This window comes from Podarcis raffonei, chromosome 1, assembly GCF_027172205.1.
Source record: "Podarcis raffonei isolate rPodRaf1 chromosome 1, rPodRaf1.pri, whole genome shotgun sequence".
NCBI lineage: Eukaryota > Metazoa > Chordata > Lepidosauria > Squamata > Lacertidae > Podarcis > Podarcis raffonei.
Window position 1 is genome coordinate 22,507,769 of NC_070602.1, and position 24,454 is coordinate 22,532,222.

The following is a 24,454-nucleotide window of genomic DNA, read 5'->3' on the forward strand; positions in this document are numbered from 1 at the left end:
TGCTCGGGATTTATCATTCTCTCCCAGACCTCAGTACAAAAGGCAGCATGCGTCCCCATTTATGATTAACCAACTAAATTCCCACTGTGTTGCTTGGCAAAGCTGGTACCAAACGACAGGACAATGTTTATGCACCTAAAATGTAAGGGAGAAGAAAAATGAACATGTGTCCATTATAGCCAGTTTAATTAAATTACTCCCAGCTCCTCCCAGTCTTTCATTAGAAACCTTCAAAAACCCAAACCAATGCAGCTGCGTTGTGATGGTATTAATCGACTGGAAGTTACACTGGTGGTGCATCTGGAAGTCTGCAATATTTCTCTGTGTACTTTGTGGACCGTTAATGGTTTTGGATTCAGGGACACTTGATTCGGAACTAAACCATCCCCTTTTCCAATCTTGGCACTGCTTCCTTTCATCCAAACTCATTGTGGCCTCTGGGCCTTGGTGAGGAAGTATGGTAGGGTCTCTCCATCAAGCCAGAAGCTGCATTCAAGATGGCAGGCGGGGGTCAAGAGATGTCGGCCCAGTGTGGCAGGTGTAAAAAGGGCAAGATCCATTCTAGGGATCATTGGGAAAGGAACTGAAAATAAAACTGCCATAATAAGAATCATAACGCCAATATACAAATCTATGGCGCAACTGCATTTGGAATACTGTGTACATTTCTGGTTGTCTCACCTCAAAGAGAACATTGTAGAGTTAAAATGGATAGGAAAATTGGTTTTCAAATAGAGAAATCCAAATTGGAAACGGAATTACTAGATACAAAAACAAAAAAAACCTATCTAAGATGTATAATATATTGCTAGAATGGCATACGAAAGATGAACAAGTGAAATTGGTAATGATTGAATGGGCCAGGGATGTGGGGCACAATATCTTGATGGAGGATTGGGAGAAATTGTGGAAAAAAGGAATCCAGTTTACAGCTTGTAATGTATTAAGAGAAAATCTGATGAAAATGATGTACAGGTGGTATTTAACACCAGTGAAGTTAGCAAAAATGTATCAGACATGATAATAAATGCTGGAAATGTAAAGAAAAAGAAGGAACCTTTTATCACATGTGGTGGACGTGCCTCAGGGAGTCCCCCCCTCCTGCTGTGGCCAGCTCTGCTCCTCTTCTGGTCTCCCAGAACATGGAATGACGAGGGCAGAGGAGAGAGAGATGAGACAATGGAGCCTTAGGATGCTGGGGAAGGAATTGAGGGAAGTGCCTTAGGGAGTGGTGGGAAAGCAGGGACCCACTGGGAAGAGTTACTGTGATCACCAGGCCAGCACTGTTTCGGTTTCTTTGAATCTAGAGTTAACTTCACTGACACCAGGTGTTTCTTGCTGACCTACTCCTGACTCCGGGTCCTGAGAGGTGAGTAAAGGGTGACACAATAAAAGTTTATAAAATTATGCAAGACATGGAGAAAGTGGATAGAGAAAAGTTTTATTTCTCTCTCCTCTCTAACACTAGAACTTGTGGATATCTAATGAAGCTGAATTTTGAAGGACATACTTCTTCACGCAGCACGTAGTCAAACTATGGGACACTACATTCCACATAAGGCAGTGATAACCAGCAATTTTAAAAGAGGATTAGACAAATTCATGAAGGATAAGGCAAACAATGGTTGCTAGCTGTGATGACTATGCTCTGCTTCCACAGTCAGAGGGAGTAATGCTTAATATCAGTTGCTGGAAACCACAGGAGGGGAAAGTGCTCTTGCCTTCAGGTCCTGCTTGCACGTTTCACACAGGCATGTGGTTGGCAATCATGAGAACAGAATGCAGGACTAAGATGGGCTATTGGCCTCATCCAGCAGGCTCTTCTTATGTTCTTACACCCCCACTTCCTGACCTCAAATAAGTAAGCCAGGGATGTATGTTATTTTATTTGTCTATCTCATTTGCATGCCACCTTTGCTCCAGGGAGCTCACAATAGCATCCCTGGGGTGATCCCATTTTATGTGCACTACAGGTAGGTTAGTCTAAATGCTAATTACTTGCTCAACAGATTCCAGTAAGCTACACAGCAAAGCCAAGTAAGGATTTCTAGTTCAGCACTATATGCATGATAACACATCGACATGCTAGCAGTGCAATCCTATGCAATGATGATGATGATGATGATATTAATAATAATAATAATGCATGTTTATTCAGAAGTCCCTGTAATTTCAAAAGGGCTTACTCTCTATAAGAGAGTATACACTCGGCAAGCTAAAATTCTATTAAAATAATAATTGTACGTAAGATTACAGCTTAGGAACTGCATCACTAAGCAGCAACCTTAAAACTTATCAGAGGGTGAGCACCATTCATCAATGAGACAAGGTGAAGCCATTTGCCTCAGGTAGCAGATCCGACCCTTGGCCTCCCTTCTCCCCACCCCAGCCACTGAGCTGCTGCCAACCTCCCCACCCCACCCCCCAGGCTTCACTCGCACCACTGCACCCTTGTCACTGCATTGTGGCAGCAGTGTGGCACAGCCAAAGGCACCTGTGTAGTTGCACTGGCAGGTGCAACAGCTGGGCAAAGAGGAGGCCTGGTTCTGTGGGGCATGGCATCAGGGCATTTTGCGTATGGCAGCAAAACATCTCAGGCTGGTTCCACTGGACACAGTGGAAATAACTTCCAAGTAAGCATATCCAAGATATGTCCTGTGAATTGCCATTTTAGGTTTTTCTTTCAACTCATTTTCTATTCTTTTAACTTTTCCCCAATAATCTGCTGCGAGCACCAGAAATAATGAAAGTAGACCACTTCTTCCAAACACAGTCTTTCGTTTGTTAAATCCAGAGGTGTGGTGGCCCAGTCGTCAAAGGGGATCAAAGACTCAGCAAGGTCCCTGTCTCTAGCACCCTAGAACCACCCAGTCAGCATGAAAGTGGATCTTTCCAGTCACTGAGAAGGAGCCGTCTCCCCCTTTGTGCTGATTCAAGCCAATCAGAGTGAAAGGTGAGTCAGCCATTGAGGACTGGCTCCTGTTAGGATTTTTATCTATCCGAGCTGCTCCAGCAAGTGGTACTGTTGTACTATGTTTTGTGTACATCATGTGAGTGCCTGAGTGAGCATGAGACAGGAAGTCTGAGGACTGTTGGAAGTTAGTTTCACTTCTGAAAGTGTTGCTGTTCTGTACTGATGCTGAAAGAGCACAGACGTGCTGATGGAGTCTTTGTATATAGACTGTAAATAAAGTAGTTTTAGAGCTACTGATTGAGTCTTTCTTCTGCAATGATACGCCAGAAGACGAGTGTGCTCCTCTCAGGAGAGAGGGGTCGCTTATCACCGGTCTCTCTGGACTGAGGGAGATTTACAGCCAGGGAGGACCACTGGAGAGACGCCCCGAAGACTTGAGAAGTTGGGGGCCTTCCCAGGCGTGTTTCCAACAGCTCCTTGGGCCACTCTTGAGAAGGCACATGGGAAAAACATCATGCAGTTGTTGTTCTGGATGCTCCAAAGCTAAGCATTTGGGAACACTGAAAACAAAGGGTGTTCCAAGTTCTGTTATGTAAGATGGAACTTCAAGGAAAACGCCATTCGCTCTGAAAGAAGAGACTGGAGCTCTCCAAATCATTTGCCTATGCACACACACAAAAAATAGTAGCACATGCATCCTTAACTGCTCTTATTGTATAATTATAAGATTACTGTTATAATCTTAGTGGATTATAAAGTCTTATAAGGAAGCATAGCAGTGAGAGGGGTGTGGCAGTGATTTTTATGAATGGATCTTGCGTATCAGGGACTGGCTAGATGAGGGGGAATGGTGGGAGGCTACAGCCAGGGAACCCACCCCACAGGGAAGCATCAGAGTGGGAAGGCTCCGAGTCAGGAGAATGGTGGTGGGATTCAGAAGCCAAGTCAGAGGAAGAAAGGGGGCAGACAGGTTGGAGGCTGAGCAAGCAATAGGTTTAATTGAGAGTGAGACAGCTGAGGAGGAGGAGGCTGAGGCAGCAACAGATCCCCAGCAATCTGCCACTTCCACAGTTTCCCCCTCCCCTCCTCCTCTGTCCTGAAGAACGAGGAGGGCATTGCATGCAGCAGAAGAAAAGGCACAGACAGCCCCTCCATGAAGGAGTTTGCTACTACAGTGGTACCTCGGGTTAAGAACTTAATTCGTTCTGGAGGTCCGTTCTTAACCTGAAACTGTTCTTAACCTGAGACACCACTTTAGCTAATGGGGCCTCCTGCTGCTGCTGCACCGCCGCCACACGATTTCTGTTCTCATCCTGAAGAAAAGTTCTTAACCCGAGGTACTATTTCTGGGTTAGCGGAGTCTGTAACCTGAAGCGTATGTAACCCGAGGTACCACTGTATTGGGAAGGCAGCTCACTTGGGAGAAGTTTTAGGATGAAGTCGGAAGCTCAGATCCACAGTTCTGGCAACTGCTTCATTGCGCTAGTTCTGCCCACCAAGTTCTCTGCTGTGTTTTGTGTCTCTGAATAAAGAATCAACCTTACTGCTCACTTTTGAATTTCTGTGCTGAACCAGCCCTGACACTGCACTTCTGAATTTGCTACTGCACTACTGGTTAAAACACCATGAAAATTTCTGTATCAATCTCTGTATTTACAGATAGATATTTTTTAAACAAGCTCTGGACAACTCAGCAGACGATCATGTGATATGTTTGTTTTTTGAAAAACACTCTCAACAACTGGGTTATCAACACACAAGTGTTAAATGGAAATGCATTGCTTAAATGACCACTTTGTGTGTCTCCTCTAGTTTTCAAATGTAGAGTGGCTCTGCAGGAGCAAGGGGTGTGTGGATTTGTGACTGACACCTGATGGTTATACTAGATAATGATTGCAGCAGACATTTGTGTATAGCAGGAGAGCATTGCTCCCACATGCCCTGTCTATACTGCTGAAGGCAGCCTGCCAATGGACTAAGTTCCAAAATCTCATAAGCCTGACAGAACATCTCACCAGCCACGTGGAACTGCTGTTTTATAACCCATCCAGGCATGTGATTTCTTCACCTTATCGCCAGATGATTCACCCACAGAGGCAAGAAATCCTCAGCAGGATGCTGATTGTACAGGGCATTCTGTGACTTCCCTGACACAGTTACTGCAAGTGGGATTAGTCCTTCTACAGGAGCCTCCCTGATCTTAAATAGCTATACATAACGGGCTGGGCTATGGGTTATTTTAGGCAGGAATTTGGGTTGATAAGGAGCAAGTTGTTGGAAAATTCTTGCTGATTCTGCAGTTTAATGTAAGCATCCTAGAGGGGGATTTGTTTGCTTGTTTTTGTAGAGCATCCTGTTTCCTGGGGTTAATTTCTGTTCAGGTTGGAAAAGAAGACAGGGCTCCTGCACCTTTAATAGTTGTGTAGAAGATGAAATTTCACCAGGTACAGTTTATTATTAAAGGTGCAGGAGCCCTGTACTCACCTGCTCATTTTATTTCTGTTTTACATGAAATGAATAGGGTCCATTTTAAGACTCACTATCAAGAGCGTGCGTGCGTGCATGCATGCACACACACACGCGCACACACACACAGGAACAGCAGATGTTTCTGGGAAGCAGACAACCAGGACATTGAATTATCCATCGCTTGTTCTTTCATCCCAGCATCTGATCACCAGGGATATGCTGCCCATGAACATGGAGGCTCCATGTCTCAATCATCACCAATAACCTGTTAATAAGCCTTTTAAGCCTGGATAGCTCAGCTGGCTAAAACAAGGTTGCAGGTTTGATCCCCATATGGGGCAGCTGCACATTCCTGCATTGTAGGGGGTTGGACTAGATGATCCTCAGGATCCCTTCCAACTCTATGATTCTAAGTGATCTGTTTTTTTTTTATTTTAAAAAAACCCATTGCACAGTCAAAATATAGCAAGCAGAGATGAAGGAGATCTCTACTAAATGGGTGGGTCATTAGGTCTTTCTAGATTGTTGGCACTGCACAAAACATTTCCTCCCCTACCCCATTCCAACATTCTGTAACATACATTTGTGAAAAAGCTGGCAAATATTAAAGGACCATAACTGCAATATATCAGTTTGTGGCTTGAGAAATGTCTGCTTGTTTATATTAGTACTGTACAGTATATGAAACCAAAGTAACAAACATTCAAGGAAGCAGGGTTGTTGTTTATTTGTCCTCCTGCTACTAGGATCTGTTCAGTTAATTTACTCATAATTGCAAAGTCCCATAGCTAACAGAGAGAGTAGGGACCTTAGATAACCTCCATAACTAGGCAAGACATAGCTTAGTGGCAGCAAGTAGGCATTTAATTACTACTTCATAAGTAGGAAAGGCATCTCCTGCCAACCACTATTAAGGAGAATAAAAAGCACCTGTTTCGTTTATTTAAAACATGTCTATACTATTTGGATTTAAGGGCAGCATACAACCAATTTATATCATGATATAAATAATAGAGCAGACAAAATCCTTGAAAATGAAAGTAGGATTTACAACATATTAGAATGCCTGGGTAAATGCAGATGTTTTTGCCTGAGGCCAAAATGTTTCGCAGGTATCATGTGAGACTGTTAAGGGAGGGCATTCCATAACTGAGGTGCCACTACTCAGAAAGCTCTCTCCCTTGTTCCTGAATACAGCACCTCTATTAATAGAAGCACTCAGGGGATCTCAGTAGAAGTTATGGGCCCATTGCAATGGGAAGAAAGGCTCCTTCTTGAATCTACATCCCAAACTATCTATGGCTTTATTAAAAATAATAATGGACACTTTGCATTGATGCAGAGCTATAATAATAATAATAATAATAATAATAATAATAATAACAACAACATTTACACCCCACACATCAGGCTAGGTTTCCCCAGCCACTACGGGCAGCTTACAGTGCATACAAAAGCAAAGTAAAATATCAAACATTAAAAAACTTCCTGATACACCAATTATAAAATTGGTATACCAGGTATAATAAACCTGGCAGTTCCAGTCATAACTATGACCTCTGCATTCTTCCCCAACTGAAGCTTCCAGTTTGTCTCCAAAGGCAGTGCCATGAATGACCCACTCCAGCAATCCAACTGGAGGACCAAAACAAACACCACTGTGGCCAGACTATCTCTGTCCAAAGATCAATTGATTCTATGAATTCATTACAGTCAATAAACCAAAAATAAAAAGCATACAGTACACAATCTCATCACAAAAGAGATTGAAAAGTTTAACATAAAAAGCTATCACATAGAACTATAATAAAATCATCATCATCATCTTCATTGAATATGATGCCCCTATTTTCATTGGAGAAATGTTGGAGGGTATGTAGACCTACTGAAATCAATACACATTATTAAGTCATGGCCAATAATTTCAATCGGTGGTCTACTCTGAGTAAAAACTTAGTTGAAGGCCACCCTCTGCCAAAGGGTGATTTCATGCATCTGACAAAATGAGCTCTGCCAGAATAAAGGCATCACACAATACTCTGTTGTTTTTTCTGCAACTGACTAACATGGTTACCCCTCTGGAATAACCTAATCAGACTGTCGTTTCCAAAACAACCGCCCCTTTCTTTTTCAGTTCTTAGCAGTGGGCAGAAAACACCTGAGCTCTGCTTCTGTTAACCAATGAGTTTGTAAGAGAGATGCAAGATGAGTTACAGGCCCATTAATTCAAAGCAACGCACAACTTCATGAGCGACACTGAAAGAGGCTGCAAAGGGCAAGTCCTTCAGAAGCCGTTCTGCACACAGGTTTAATGGGCTGCCCTGCTAAGACAATGACTAGTGGTTGCAAAGGAGCCTGGAATGAAACAGGACTTAGCATGCTTGCAGTCCCCACCCCACCCCACTTCTTCTTAGTAATCAATTTGATGTGGTGAGAAGCCAAAGATCAAACCTTCTCTCTCAGGGAGAGCACCATATGGCAGGACAGGAAGTAAGCTCCTTGTGCTCCAAAACCTGCTTGCTCTCCCTCTCCCAATTCTGCAAGCAACAGCAATTGCTAAAACATTTAATCTCTGCAGTATATTAATTCAATTTGCCTGGCTCAACCAAGAGAAGGCTGCCAAATGCGATTATCTTTGTCACGGCGAGTGGCAGGTTACAAAGCAAACGGCGGAATCGAACTGCAAACTATTAAATCCACCGAATATTTGCATTCTGAAAGGACGGTGTACTGTGTCTTAAAGAAACAAGACTCCAGAAATGCTCTTTTGCTTTGACTATAAACATTCTTTGTGTAAAATTCAAGATTAGCGAAATAAATGCAGCACTAATTCATTCGGATTTTTGTTTAATTCCCTTAAAAGGTAGTTCAGTACTATTAACCCTATTTTACAGATGGAGACACTGAGCTGGAGAGAAAGTAGCTTGGGTCACCTCCAGACCGTCAATATTTTTCAGGAGGGATTCAACCACATCGTGGAAAGTTAGGTTTGTGCAATTAAAGTGAATTAAAGTGCCCCATCACTCACACACACACACACACACACACAAACCTATTTTTAAAAAATAAATTTAAAAACCTTACTTTTTTGCTGTTAGGAAGGTGACTGAAAAGTGTGGTATGATTAACAGATGATTAACAGGAAGATGCAGAAACACCCAGCAAGCAAATCAGGATGAAAGCTTGTTGTTTTTTTAAAAAAGGTAAAGGACCCCTGACAGTTAAGTCCAGTCGCGACCGACTCTGGGGTTGCTGCGCTCATCTGCTTTACTGGCCGAGGGAGCCGACGTTTGTCCACAGACAGTTTTTACAAGTTATGTGGCCAGCATGACTAAGCTGCTTCTGGCAAAACCAGAACAGTGCACGGAAACACCATTTACCTTCCCGCCTGAGCAGTACCTATTTATCTACTTGCACTTTGACATGCTTTTGAACTGCTAGGTTGGCAGGAGCAGGGACCGAGCAACGGGAGCTCACCCCGTCGCAGGGATTCAAACCGCCGACCTTCTGATCGGCAAGCCCTGGGGTCTGTGGTTTAGACTGTATACAAATCAACAAATGATTGCTCAGTAAAATGTAACCTCAATGTACGCTTTGTGCAAACCCTTCAGGATGTCACACTCCCTTCCCAAAAAAACATGACAGTGACTTTTATTTGTAAGGAAGGAAGAGATCTTTATTCAGACTAATAGGGGTACAGACTCAGTAGCAAGCTAAGTCCAGAAGTCACAATTCACAGGTTTAAGAGTAAGGTAAGAGGTTCATAACTGAATGGAAGCTACAAAGATGTCCCGCCAGTTGACCTGCTCCTCTCACTAAGCTTCTAGAGATGACGTGGGACAAGCTCACTCCTTGCGACTCTTTGGCCCAATGCACACACATGCTCCATTGGGGGGGGTGTCTGATCCCACCTATAAAGAAGGCACCTGATTCTCAGTGACATGGCTGTGTCTTTCTTCTCAGCCTTCATGTTTCTTCCTGTTCTAGGCATCTTTCCTTTGTGAGCCAGTTTAATGTACTTTACGGCGCTTCTTTCAAAAGGGAGCGTAACTCTTTCTGTGACTCTGCACTGTGAAAAGATTCTCAGTTATATACCGGAAAAGATTCTCAGTTATATACCCCCTAACTCCACCCTCAAAACCCTGTTACCCACATGCACTCCTGAAATAGTTCTTTGAAACTCTCCACTGTGGCTGGAATGTTGGAGTGAATTGACGACAGCTGGTTTATTCAAAACCTATGATCTGATTTGTGCTCCAGCCCTGTTAAAACAAAAACAAAAGAACCCTTTCCTTCTATTGTGTTTTGTTGTGTTTTCACTATATTGCTGTGCTAAGGGACAAAGCAGCTCCTGGGAAGATTGCAGAAATTCCCAACAGACGATTGAGAGTGAAATTTTGTTTTCCGTATAAGTGTACTTGCTTCCACAAGACTACATGGCACATATTCCTGAGAGACTGAAGGGGGTCAAATATATATCGTCTAGGAAGGAAGAGGTCCACTGGGCATTTCCAAATATTACTTACGTAACCATGCAGAAGAACACAGGGAATTACTTGGAAATCTCAGAAGAGAAGAAGAAGAAGAAGAAGAAGAAGAAGAAGAAGAAGAGGAGGAGGAGGAGGAGGAGGAGGAGGAGGAGGAGGAGGAGTTTGGATTTGATATCCCGCTTTATCACTACCCGAAGGAGTCTCAAAGCGGCTAACATTCTCCTTTCCCTTCCTGCCCCACAACAAATACTCTGTGAGGTGAGTGGGGTTGATAGACTTCAGAGAAGTGTGACTAGCCCAAGGTCACCCAGCAGCTGCATGTGGAGGAGCGGAGACGCGAACCCGGTTCCCCAGATTACGAATCTACCATTCTTAACCACTACACCACACTGGCTCTCAATGAATGGAATGGAATGGAAACTGAGGGCAAAATTTTGACAGCAACTGAGAATGAAATTTTGTTTCTGCACATGTGCACTTGCTTCCATAGCAAGCAATGCCTGGCACATGTCCCTGAGAGACAGAAAGGTGCCAAATAGATAAACTTCAGGAAAGAAGAGACCTAGTGCAGCACAGCCACCATTTCTGAATATTGTCTATGTAACCATGCAGAAGAAGACGGAAAATTACTCAGAAGACTTGGAAGATGGCAGGGGTTCTGTGCCTCCCAAGAGACAGGAGCCAGAGCTGGAGGGTGGGGACTGAGCAGTCAGAGACAAGGGAGGAGGTGCAGGCTGTGGGAGAGGAGCTGGAGCTGCAGGAAGGACACAGCACCAGGAGCTGAGAGATGGTGCCTGAAGGGAGGGGGCAGCAGGATCCCTTCTGTCCTCTCCCCCACTGTCCCCTAGAAACAGGAGGGGCTTGAAAAGGCAGGCACAGTGACAACTTGCATGTAGAAGTTGCAGGATGCTTGCACTCACACCGTCAGATGAGGGTGTAGGCATGGCCACCCATTGCTCCAACCATCCAGGTCAGAGCACAAGCCAGGGGAGGGGCATCAGTTGCCTAGCCACCAGGTGTGTGCGTGTGCGCGCGCGCGCACACACACACACACAGAGATTTAGTGCACCTCAGGAGCTACTGTAAGTTCATACTTTGTCAATAAAGAATTAAACTATGGGGCAGCTGTCCTGCTTGGGCTGAGCATGCTCAGGACAAGCACAAATAATGTTTGATAGTGGGGGCAGGGAACCTCAAAGGCAGGGAGAAACTCAAAACTCAAGGTCAACTAACCAAGCTCATTGGTCAGGGAGTGCTGATGGCGAAATGGAAAACCATGGAGGAATGGGGACCAGAATGAAGTGTAACTGAAGAAGACATGGCTGGCTGGCTGGCTGGCTGGCTGGCTGACTAGAAACCTAAACATGAGCTCTCCATACCACATTTGTTTTTATTTTTTGTTATAGATCCCACCTGTAAAATTCTATAGTAATATTTAAAAATAAATAATTATATAAATATTATGATTCTTCTAATCTCAAGAAAGTCCCAAGGAGATTACATCCAAAAAGAATGAGTCCGAGACAACAAGCTGCTGAAACAGTAAGAAGGAGTCAATACATTTTTATTGATATCACTGTATCAGGTGTGATTTCCAACTACTCCACTCCAATAACAGAAGTCGTTTGGAAATATTCCTTTGGGTGCATATGACATGAATGTGCCATTGCTCCAAGCTGCAGGATCCGACAGACTTCAGGATGCAGGGCATGGGATCACCCTTGAAGAAGCCACAGAGGTTATTTCTCTAAGTGGAAGACTATTGATCCAGTTGGCATCCACAGTGATCAGGGATGACTGCAAAGAGCTCCTGTGGATTACGGATGGGGGAGGAATTCAATTCAGTTTGCATCTAAAGGTGAATCTAGCAAATCTGCACTTTCCCAAACAGTATCAGAACTGAAGAACAGCCATCGTTTGAAATGCACACTTTTCTGAATTTCGTGAGGCTGTTCTCCAACCAACCAAAAATGTTTTCATAAACACATATATCAGGGCAAAGTGTGAATAAAAATTGAATACATCTGAGAAAATAACACACAAAAATGCATTATATTGGGGGTAATTGCTTTGCAAAAAATGTTTACGTTTGTAAAAACTGCATACAAAATGTGTTTATTAGGAGAAATCTGCACCAAAATGAAGATGAATTTTCATTAGGATTTTTAGATAGATAGATAGATGATAGATAGATAGATAGATGATAGATAGATGATAGATAGATAGATAGATAGATGATAGATGTAGAACAAATGCAGATTCCTGAACAAATGCGGAGAACAGAATTTAAGATTTAATTTAAAATGTGAAACTGAGAAAACCAAAAATGACAGGCCCTTCCATTCCTACTGTGGATACATGATGGTATATTTTAACTGGCATTCACAGCAGCACTGTGAATCTGCTCTGAAGTTCTAATAATGGGACTGGAAAAAACACCTCCCCCCGAAAAAGATCAGCAAATGATTTCAAAGCAATGTGCCACACCCATTAACACCTTGTATTTAAGTGATTATGGGGAAATTTGGATGAACTTTATGCAGGGAGTTTCATCTTGAAGAATATGAACAGGAAGATTAAGGAAATAATATCCATTTCTTACAAATATAGATGCAAGATTATTACAAAGTAACTTGAGTCAGCTTTCCAAGTTTCATAACCTCTTGCTTAACGCATAACAAAACTGCCTAAAAGCAATAAATAGTTAACAGTACCTGTTTACCCGAGGCAACAGTTTGTGCAGACCCAAGGCTCCAGGCAAATTCCTAGATTCTGTACTCCTAGATTCTTGTCAAGTTTTCACTATCTTGGAGTCAGCTGCGTAGTATGTCAATCTAAGGCCACTTAACCAACAGGTCAGCTTTATGTTGTAAAATGACAGTCTGATATTAAACATAGATCCATATATGACAGGGTATACGAGCCCCTAGATAGTATGTATAAGACAATAATCACTTGAAGCCTGAACTACATAGCTAAATACACTTTATCTTGATCTTCCATATCCAATAGCTGTTTGGCATTTCAGCATTTTGTTTTCAACAGATTTAAGTTCCAGTTAAGGAGGCAATCCTATACATGCTTCTCTGGGTGTAAGTCCCATTGAGCTCATTAGTGATTACTTCACTAAAGCTTGCATACTCTCCCTTCCCTTTGCATTTAAGAATTAAATCTTCCATACCTGGTTTGTTCTAAGCAGCAGTTTCCTATTTTGTCTGAATACAGAAAACTGTGGTTTGTAGGAACCACAGTAAGTTAACAGGCCAGGACATCAAACCATGGTTAGTTGTTACACATGAACTGAGTCAGTAAGTGGCTTAGTTCAGTTCGGTTCAGTTGGCCAGCTTCACAGATTTCTAGACTTCATTTATGAAATTGTTAAGTGGGATTTGTAATATACCATATGGAGGTCAAATACTCTCCTGTGTGAACCTCCATGAAACAAAAGGAAAAATGCACTGGAGTTCTGTCATTTGGAGTAAGTTGGAAAGAAATTCAAAACCCAGTAGGAGATGCTATGAGCTTGGTTCAGGACTGAGAAATGGCCTAGGCACTGGCATATGGATGTAGATTTCCTCCTAAAATTTGACATGAACAGAATATTTATTACTGTTTAATGAACAAACAAATAGGGGAGACCACTATCTGGGCCTGCCATATACTTACAGCAATTGTTGGATAACAATTTGAGTTGTCAGTGCTGTGACCTAAATACACTAATCTATATTTTGTCCTTCCTTGAAAACACCTTTTCTTTTTATTTTCTTTTTTTTAAAGGTTCCTCCTGTTATCAAAAGCATTAGGAGAATCTACATGCTAATTATTAGCTCTGCAACAAAGGCACAGCTCTTATCTACTTAAACTGCATTTATACTGGTGTCTAAAGTATGATAATGAAAATAAAAATGCTTATTTGAAAGTATCAGTCAAAGTCATGGCTCAAAAGGATAATTCTTAATATACCCTTTTCCTCAACAGCAAACTGCTAGTAATCAATTATCTATAATCAATTATCTATAACTGTATATCTACCTGTAAAATAAATCAAAATAACATAACATAAAAATAAAAATATGATCTCAAAACATGAACAATGCCAGAGAAGCATCACAGGGGGGTGGGAATCTATTATAAAAGTTATGTCAGAGCCAATGAAGCAATACTTTCATAAATAAATTACTGCAGACTGAAATGGATAAGCCAAACTACAGCTCTAAACAATAACAAGTCCTCATATTGAATAAAGAAGCCAAATTATTGTGGGGGAGGTGGAGGCAGGTCTGAAGAAGAGTGTGTGTAATTGCCATAATACGTATTCCACTCATGCTGGCAGTGTTGAAACAGCATGCAAAGGACAGGCAGAATCTTGGGAAGCCTCTCATTGTGACACTGTCAGGGCTCTGGAAGAGAACAGGAACCAGAAGAGGTGCCAAGGGTGAATATGAACAAACTCCCATAAAGGGTTTTTTAATTGAAGGAAAGACTTTGAAAATGGAGAAAGGCAAGATAATGGCAGTATTAATGGACAGTGATATATATCTGTCCAGATACAAACTGACCGCAGGAAGTTCATTCCCAGTATATGATGAACACATCCACAACAACAGCAATAACATATTTCTGGCACCCCCACCCACCTGACTGGGTTGCCCCAGCCACTCTGGGTGGCTTCCAAGAAAAATACAGGAAAGCTTTCTGAAACAGGGCTGCCTTCAGATGTTTATGAAAAAAATTATAGCTGTTTAACTCTTTGGCATCTGCCAGAAAGGCATTCCACAAGGTGTGGGTATGGCTACTGAAAAGGCATTTTCCCGAATCACTGTAATTTCACTTCTTGCAGGGAGAGAACCTCCAGAAAGCCCTCAGACCTGGACCTCAGTGTCTGTGCTGAACAATGTAGGCAGAGATGCTCCTTCAGGTATACCAGGCCGAGGCCATTTAGGGCTTTGAAGGTCAACACCAATACTTTGACTTGTGCTTGGAAACATACTGGGAGCCAGTGAAGATCCTTTAGGACCACTGTTATATGGTCCCGCTGGCTGCTCCCAGTCACCAGTCTAGCAGCCACATTCTGGATTAATTGTAGTTTTCAAGTCACCTTCAAAGGTAGCCTCATGCGGAGCATGTCTATGGTGAAATGGTACAAGCTAAACACATGGAGGGAGAAGGGGGATCATGCCTGATGACCTATCTCCACAGGATCCAGTTGAACCTGGGTGTCTATTGTCTTTAAACCAGACTTTATACCAGCAAAGGAACAACCAAAGGGCACCATTAGTCTTGCTGGATAATATAACATCTAAAGGGAGTCTAAATCTAAACCTCATTAAAATAGAAGTGAGGCATATATTCAAACATGTCCATTTTAAATAATACATCTTTCCAATTATAGAGCTTGGGATATTTATTTTGGTATGGCAAACTATACTAACAGAAAAGCACCAACATCACATGCCAAAGATGTCTTCAGTATTCAAATTTACATTCACCAGGGTAGTCCCACACATATTAAGTGTTGCATTTATGATGTTAATAAATTTTTTTAACCACCTTTCATTTCCAAAAAAAACCTGGAGTTGATCACTTTATCAAACTCTGTATCCTTTGCCAAAGATTGCTCAGCTAAAATAACTGCAAAATGAGAACATAGAATCATAGAATCATAGAGTTGGAAGAGACCACAAGGGCCATCGAGTCCAACCCCCTGCCAAGCAGGAAACACCATCAGAGCACTCCTGACATATGGTTGTCAAGCCTCTGCTTAAAGACCCCCAAAGAGGGAGACTCCACCACACTCCTTGGCAGCAAATTCCACTGTTGAACAGCTCTTACTGTCAGGAAGTTCTTCCTAATGTTTAGGTGGAATCTTCTTTCTTGTAGTTTGGATCCATTGCTCCGTGTCCGCTTCTCTGGAGCAGCAGAAAACAACCTTTCTCCCTCCTCTATGTGACATCCTTTTATATATTTGAGCATGGCTATCATATCACCCCTTAACCTCCCTTCTTTTCTTGGAACAGTGGCAATTTCATTTTGTTATTAATTTACTTTACTGAAACTCCACAAGTTAGTTATTAGTACACTGTGTTTTTGGTATATTCGAGTCACTCTGCGGACAATTAGTATTTTCAGGAGCACTTGCTGTGGAAATGATAGTCATCTTCCCTTCTGCCTCTGCTGGAGAAGCTACGTAAGTTTGCCACCATTGCTGTGGCTGTTGACAAAATGCAACTCCTTCCCCTCTCCTGACACTGGCTGTGTCCATGTTAAACGACACATGTGATCTTCTTTATGGGCACCCTGCTGACATCTGACATTGTTGCTGATACAATATACAAATCTTGTCTCTCATGCCTGCACCTCCAAGGGTAACTCCATGGAGATCGTGCTACGGTAGTCTATATGGGAGGTTACCAAAGTGTGGATCACCATAGCAAGGCTATCCTGGTCCAGGAGAAGCCACAGCCAAAAAGACTTGGGAAAATGCACCAGTAGCCACCAAGATCACTTAATCACATATGATTGCACCCACTGGGTGGCAGTAGTGATGACGAAGAGAGCTTGACTCTCTAAGGACACAGCATCTTCAAGTGGCTGTCAAGCAGCCAAGCTTCTCAAGTTGGTGATGTGGCTGGTTGCTTCCAGTCTCCCTTCTGGGTCAACAATTCCCCCTAAAGGTGAACGTGACAATTTCCCAAGGCACTTTCAATTATTTAATGATTTTTTTAAAAAAAATCATTGCAGTGTGTTCGGGTACTCCATAAGGACTACATCATGCCCCGTGGGCATTCCAGAAGTTATGGCCCACTGAAATTAATAAGCATGGCAAATTTGGGTCCATTAATTTCAGCAGATCTACTCTGAGTAAAACTTAGTTGAATACAACTCAGGATCTCTACCTGCTTTTTGGGATGGAGCTTTCTTTTCGTCTTCCCCAACCCATAAATGGCTGATGGGTGGGTGTATGATTAGCTGCAATTATTGGAATAACTCTGCTCTCATTTATTAGTTCATTCTCAACTTTGGTCTCTCAATTTGGTTTCATTTTTCAGATGCATGTTCTGAAGAGAGAACTGTCCAGGTATGTTCATTTCCCCCAAATTTCCTTTTATGGTGTCAGATGCAAAGAATGTGCAATATCTTTCTCTCTCTCATGGGTACATATTTCAGACCTTCATTATCTAGAGATACAACTGACTGCCAAGCAGACTTTCTACTTCTAATATTTCATATCGTTAAAAATATCCAGTTTGTTTGTTTTCAGGAAAATCCTCTTAGACCTTAAATGTAACTTGCTAAGCCAAATGCACCATTTTTGCTCATTCTGATTACACTTCCAATTTTTGCACAATACCTTTTTGGTTTTTAATCTTGTCTTTGTATGATGCAATTTCACTTCTTTTTCTTCTATATAGTTTTCATTTGATCGGATTGAGGATGCAGCCTAAACAATCTTGCTAAATAGTAAGTGTGGGAAATAAAACATTTACCTCTTTAAGCATCTAGTGTACCTAGAACGATGCCCAAATTTCCCCAATACATAGCACTCTATCTATCACATTTCAAGTATCATCCATACCTTGCAAACATCAAGAGGAATCTGGGCAGATGCATGTAATCTTTGAGATTTATTAATTATTGTCTGACCTAGAATTATTTAGATACTTGTTTTCTTTTGATAATGTCCTGTAAGCCAGTGGTGAGCAGACTTCAGGCTACTTTGTTTTTTAATTAGAGCTCTAAGGCTTAAGTGGTACACTAGCATCTCAGCAGGTGGGTCACTTGATTGCTTACCAGGTGTCAGGATGCTGTCAGCGGCTGGTTGCCCAGGAAGTATAAAGACAAGGGAACGCTTCTTACCGTCCTTTTTTATTTCAGTACTTACATAGAGAGGCTATAGAACCCATCCTCTTGGATAATGGCATTGTCCCAAGTGAATCTCCACCCCCGTCTTTCCCACTTCCTCATTCGGGTGCTGCTATCTGCCCTCTAAGCTCTTTGCTCTCCTACTTTTAAGCCTTGCCAGGTTCTGGGAAATCGAGGGTCTAGGGTGCTTTCTAATGACACCATGTTAGCCAGCTGCTGCTCTAGTTCTGCCTTCCCAACTTTCCCCATCATCTGCCTCTGAGCTGTGACCCTCCGCAAACCACTGTTGTAAATCTATACTGTCTTCCTCTTCCTCCTCCCTGGAAGGGTCAAGATGGGGAGGCAGTTTCCACCATTCCTCCTCTGCCTAGTTGCTGACACCAGGAGAGGGGAAAGTTGGAAAGGAGGTTGGCACATTAAACATGCACCAGTAGAGCCAGGCCAGCACTCCTTGCCAGTGTGTTTTTGCACCATGCCGACCTCCCCACCATCTTGGCCATCTCCCTCCCAGTATGCAACATTGACCTACCTGCCAGAAAGTAGTGTAACAGTCCTGTTCACCTAGCAAGCTGCTTCTGCCCTGAGGTATAACATCCAGAATCAAGGGAAAAGAAGAGACTCAGGAGGAATATGGACACACCCTTACAATTAAAGAACATGGTGCCTCTGGGTGCATACTAAGTCCAAGAATTTGTTTCCAATTCCATAATTGTGCTTCCAGTCCTTTCAAACAAAGACCCACTCCTCAATTTCCTTCAGGCTGGCTTAATTCTAGCAGCCTAGCAGTTGCTGCTATTGCTAGACAACTGGGAGTGAGAAAGTGTTGCCAATCTACTGCGATTCACTCAGAAACCTACCGTGTAGGTGCTGATCTTCCCTCTGCCCACACCTGATGTAAGGCATTGAGGCAATCCAAAATGCCAATAATGACCGGAGAATGTGTGCTTTTGGGAACAGCCAATTTTAAAATTTCAGTTTACTTAATTAAGTGACTGAGTGCAAGGATGTCTCTCCTGCCAGATTCATCTGGCTTCTTGCCGTGGCCATTTCCCCCTAGGGCTTATTGTAGGCGATTAAGGCATTTGCTGGAGATGGACCATCTCCCTGAGCAAGTCAAGTCCACTCTGCTGTTAATCAACTGCAATCCCACAAGTTCTAATCAAATGTAAAACTGTGGTATCCGACACTCACTGATTGTGAGGTCAAAATTTTCAACCCAAAGGTGACAATCTGGAACTGTACTGCCTGAAATAAAGGCTTCTGTCTTCTGATGTGGAGCTAAGGCGTATTGCTCAAGTCGCACATTAGCATGGTGCACTGAGAAAAACCAGTGTTATTATTTGTTAATAGAGTGAAATGTTCTGAGAAAACTGTTGATGCTAATGTTTTATGATGCCAGCTGATCTCTTGGGATCCCCAATTAAGTTCCAAACTGGCAGCGAGCTCTGCAATTTTAACGCCTTCTAGCCTGAACATGAATACGACCCAGCCTCACTCAGCCTTGCCCCACCATGAGCTCAAAGCTAATTTGGAGCTAGCTGTTATTCATCATCGCTGCTAAGGTTCATGAGCTGTGTTCAAAATCCACGATTTTCTCTTATGCTTTTTAAAAGTACTTTCCTGAAATTAAAATATCAAAAAGCTTTGCCTAGTGCTGTCCAACATGTCAGAATGTTGGCTGTTCCTAGCACAGCACTCTCAAGTCGTCCAACTTGTGCCTCTTTATCCTGCAGCATGAAGCTAGGATAGCCTTCACCAATGATGACAATGCACTGGAACTGCCAGCTGCACTGGGAACTTTCACAGAGCAGGCCTCCTGCTCCCACGTGTCTCACAGTGATTAGGCAGAGAAGACCATATCATCTGTCACCATCAACCGTGTCTCTCTTTCTGTACGGGATACAGAGAAGGAGCTCTCCACCTTATGTTACAGAATGAGCAGGTTGGTACGGGAGGAGGCATACTTCAAATATCCTGGACCCAAGCCATTCAGGAGGACTTGCAGTTTGGGCCATTTGCTTTCTGAGGGTCACTACACTTCTTCCTTTAGAAGAAAGATGGAGGGGATAGCTTGTCCTCAATATCCATATGTGAGGAACTATCTTTAGTGTTTAAAATGCCCATTTCCTAGTAAGATGGTCCACAGATACTTGCTGGAGTCCCGCAATGTACGAGAACAGAGGCAAAAAAAAAAAAAGGTTCTTTATACATTTTAAAAAGCAGAGGCTTCCAGTGCATGGTGCCTCTGTACCAGAAGATAATCCCTGCTGTGGGAGCAGCATAGTACCCGTCCCACAGGCATTAACAAGGTGAGATGAAACTCTCAGTGGTCACCTGGAAGCATGATACATCCAGCCTCATTTCTATTGTCCCTCAGTCAAAAATAGCTGTTATGATTCTGTGCACAGCATGCATTCATATTACAGCCCATGAATTTTCCTTTGCTAAATGGCAACATGCAAGAAACAGTAGAACCCAGAAAGCTTTCATTTTTTTTCCTACTGTGGGCACTTCCAGACAGTTGCTATTTAGCATATGGGATTCAACTGCATACTAGCAAATTCAGGTTCCACAGCTGAACAGGGATTTGGTGATCTTGTGCACCAAACTTGCTCCCCCACCCCACCCCAAAATGGATTTTTTGAGGTAAGGAAAATGCACTGGAAAATCGTGGGACAACAATTGCTTGATGCGACATCATATTAAAAGGTAAAAAAAGGTAAAGGACCCCTTGGATGGTTAAGTTCAGTCAAATTCGACTATGGGGTGCGGTGCTCATGTTCGCTTTCAGGCCAAGGGAGCCGGCGTTTGTCTGCACATCTTTCTGGGTCATGTGGCCAACATGACTAAACCGCTTCTGGCATAACGGAACACCTGACGGAAGCCAGAGTGCATGGAAACACCGTTTATCTTCCCGCCACAGCGGTACTTATTTATCTACTTGTGCTGGAATGCTTTTGAGCTGCTAGGTTGACCGGAGCTGGAACAGGGCAATGGGAGCTCACCCTGTCGCGTGGATTCAAACTGCTGACCTTATGATCAGCAAGCTCAAGAGGCTCAGTGGTTTAGATCACAGCACCACCTGTGTCCCTTGACATCATATTATCTCCCCACAAGCAAATCAAAATGAATAAATACTTAATTAGCAGCCAACACTGTATTACCTCCCAGAAAGCATTGTTCGAATAAATCTGGATGAATGCTCAGGAAACAAGTTGTCCAGAAGTGACCTGAGGTAGTTCAAAGCCGTATTTGGGGTTTGGCATATTATTTGATGGAAACTGGAGGAGTATTTCCATCACTCCCCCGCCCACCTTTTAAGCAAACTGATACAAAAGGAAGGGAGGAACTAAAGTGGATAAGAAAGGAGGGAAAGGAAAGGGGAAGATAATGCCCTACATTAATTCATGTGATGCATCTTTTATTATCACAATCCAAGACGTTGAGAAATCACTTTATTCTAATCTAAAATAAACCATCTCCACAAACTTAATTGAACTATTGGGGGTTTTGAATGTATTGACATAATGCCAAAAATTTAGGCCCTGTCCATCTTCACCATTCTCCCCTAACATTGTTGTCATCATCAATTACTACCACCAGGTCTCAGTATGGATTATGATTATTATGGTGGCAGGTACAATTCTCTGGGGAGAGCATTCCACAGTCAGGAAGCCATCACTGAGAAGGCTGAATCTTATATTAAAATTATATTAATAAGATGAAATTAAAAGAGAGAGAGAGAAGGCCGAGTCTTGTGTTGCCAACATCTGCACCTCCCTTGAAGGATCCGGTGGGTGGAGGGTATCTCTAATGTACTGGGGGTCCTGAACACATAAGGTTTCATAGGTCAAAACCAGTGCATTGATTTGAGCCTGGAAACTAAATGGCAGCTATGCAGTTGTGCCAGGATTGGTGTTATATGATAAAACCTCCTACTAGTAGTCAACAATCTGGACCGCCTCCTCCAGTAAGGAACCCTTGTGCTGAGTTTGACAACAATATCTCAAGAGGCAATGAAATCTATGGAGAACAGATGGAGAGAAGGGCAAACCACTTAGAAGATAATGCATTTCACAAGAGAATACATCTTTCTATCTGTCTTGGGAATTTTCCTGGCAGGAAAGACTGTGGGGAAATTTCCTGAGCCAATCTGAAGGCTCACAGACGTGTGTCAAGCACCTTCATTATATAGTTATATACTGGTAGTTTCCCTCATATGCTGAAGATGCACCTCTTTGCCCTGAGAAAAATTATAGTAATTGTTGACCGGTTGCCATTTGGAATTAAGATGGCGGACTGAAATGTGACCATGGCATGACTCTGCCTGTAGTCAAACTTAGCACAAGGCTTCCCGAAGTGGGGGAGGCCATCTTCATTGATGTTTGGATGCCGGGGGCCACTTTGAATCAAACTGGTTGACCAAAACATGGCTTGGGAGTGGCTTTGCCTGATTTTTGGCATGATAGGTAGAAAATCACAAATTGCACTGTCCATTAAAAAATCACCAATTTTTTTTATTTCTGCAAATGCCAGAGCAGTGTCATGTGCTCCCTGCCACTATAAAATAATAATAATAATAATAATAATAATAATAATAATAATAATATTTCTGCCTCACCCTTCCACCTACTGTAGCCACATGTCTTCTTCATCGGAACTTTGTAGTACCAAAAGGATTATACAGATTGAGCTGCCTATGCGTTCACATCAACAATTGTATAGTGACTTTTCTCCTTGCTGTTCAAGCCATTCTAGGAGAGCTGCCCCACGTGGTTACAAAAGAACAATATAGGAACATAGGAGCCTGCCTTTCACTGTAAGACTATTGGTCCATTTAGCTCAGCAGCTCTCCAAGAGTTCAGACACAGGACATTCCCAGACCTACCTGGAGAATGCCAAGGATAATATGTGGGACTTTTTGCATGCATGTACCTCTAACTGAATAATCTCGGCCCACCACAGGGACATCATGCTATTTCTGTTTCAGGTAACAGGCCTGAATGCGATTTTTATTGTAAGGATCTTTTGTAAGCTGCTTTGAGAGGGCTAGAAAGTGATAAAAAGTATTATTATTATTATTTATTTAAAAAAATCAGAAACCACCCCTCTTATGCAATATTTTCCCAGCCCCTTATGAATCTTTCCTCTTTCCAAGCTGTCTCCTTTTTTCCATTCTTTTTCAAAAAATGAAATGTAGCGTTAAGCTGTGTGCTTTCTTCTTCAGTGCTAGAACATAAATCTATGGCAAATAACAGTATGGGGTCACATGTAGCCATAGTACCACGAAGCAAGTGGGTGTGCACCAATGCCTGGAGGGAGACACCCCCCCCCCAAAAAAAAGTGTTTCTGAGCTTCCCAATGAGGAACAGAATAGTAGCAAATACTCATCCTTCCCCTCCTGTATCTTACCTGTTTACAACTCTCCCCTTTATATAATTAAAACAGTTGTATATGCTCCAGGGAAAGCGTAGCGGAGATGGCACAGGCACTAACTAATTAAGTGTTCTATAACATAGTCCAGCTCTCACTTCCATACATCACTACTGGGGAAACCACTATACCTTTTATGGCCACTAAACATTTGTACATCACTACTGGGAAGCTATGGTTTTCCCAGTAATGTTTAGTGGCTGTAACAGGTATAGGGGAAAGAGTGGCAAATTGGGTTTCCCACCTTGAAGGAAAGGTCTCCCATCATCTACTTTACAGGGAAATGATATTCTGCTACATGCTACTACAAAGCACAAAGAGGATCATTAGAAGCTTTGCATGCTTTTGCTCCCAGCGTTGCTTTGTCACTACTATTTCATGTATTTGGTTCAGGCTCCCGCTTGATCTCTTGCCTCTTTTGTTTTTGCCTTCATTATTTTATTGAAACCCTTATTTCTGTGTAGGACTCAAGGTCATGTCTATCTGAAGAATGAGGCCACTTAAGCCATGCTTTGGAATTAATAAATGCTGAATAGGTAAATTTTTAAAAGGTCATAATGCATTTTTGAATCCTATCTTCTGCTGGAATTCAATTAAAGGGAGGCACCCAAGTGTGAACCTAACCTTTGGAAATCTAACCCTAGGTGCTGCTTCCAATTCAGGATTCGCTCGCATTTGCCGTGCAAAACAGATAATTTCTCCAAACAAGGCTTCTGTCTTTCCAAATATCGCTTCGCATGAAAGAAATACGACCCTATACGCCAAGGAAGCGGAACCTGCAGTTCTACAGATGATGGAACCATTAACCCCAGTCAGCATGGCCAATAGTCAGGGAAGATGGGAGCTGGAGTCCCACCAACATCTGGAGGGCCACCATTTCCATAAGAAGAGACCTGGTGGATCAGGCTAATGGCCCATCTTGTCCAGCATCATAATGACCAAACAGATCCCTACGGGAAGCTGAAAAGCAGGATCTGAATACAACAGCACTCTCTCTACCTGAAACTGCTAGCAACTGGAATTCAGAGGTATACCGTATTTTTCCGTGTATAAGACATGTTTTTTGCAAAAAAAAAAAAGTAATAAATTGGGAGTCGTTTTGTACACGGAACATGGGCATCTGGGGGAATTTTTAAAATATTTCAGCATATGTCTGGGATTTTGGCTTGGGTGGGCTGAGGTGGTCCCTCCTGCTGCCATTCCCCCTTTCTCCCCCTCTCCGGGCTGCATGCTGGCGACTGGCTCGCCTCCTGAAGCCTCTGCTGGCTCAACCACTGGATCGAGA

At 42.6% G+C, this 24,454-nt stretch overlaps 1 protein-coding gene and 2 long non-coding RNA genes across 5 annotated transcripts in view; 1 reads left to right on the forward strand and 2 right to left on the reverse strand.

Annotated features, from left to right (window-relative positions):
• The window catches only part of SLC24A4 (solute carrier family 24 member 4), a 109,924-nt gene that overhangs the window by 41,394 nt on the left and 44,076 nt on the right, over nucleotides 1-24,454 (reverse strand). The window lies entirely within an intron of this gene.
• Nucleotides 11,420-14,235, reverse strand: LOC128407804 (uncharacterized). 2 transcript variants are annotated; one of them, XR_008328910.1, is made up of 3 exons: nucleotides 13,906-14,235; nucleotides 12,588-12,799; nucleotides 11,420-11,683 (listed from the first exon to the last, which is right to left on the reverse strand). It is a non-coding gene; the product is annotated as an uncharacterized LOC128407804 (long non-coding RNA). The 2 variants fall into 2 exon arrangements; XR_008328909.1 differs by lacking the exon at nucleotides 13,906-14,235 and adding an exon at nucleotides 13,540-13,896.
• On the forward strand, nucleotides 15,889-24,217 carry LOC128407810 (uncharacterized). Its single transcript, XR_008328912.1, has 5 exons — nucleotides 15,889-16,060; nucleotides 16,923-16,951; nucleotides 17,286-17,334; nucleotides 19,470-19,678; nucleotides 23,814-24,217. It is a non-coding gene; the product is annotated as an uncharacterized LOC128407810 (long non-coding RNA).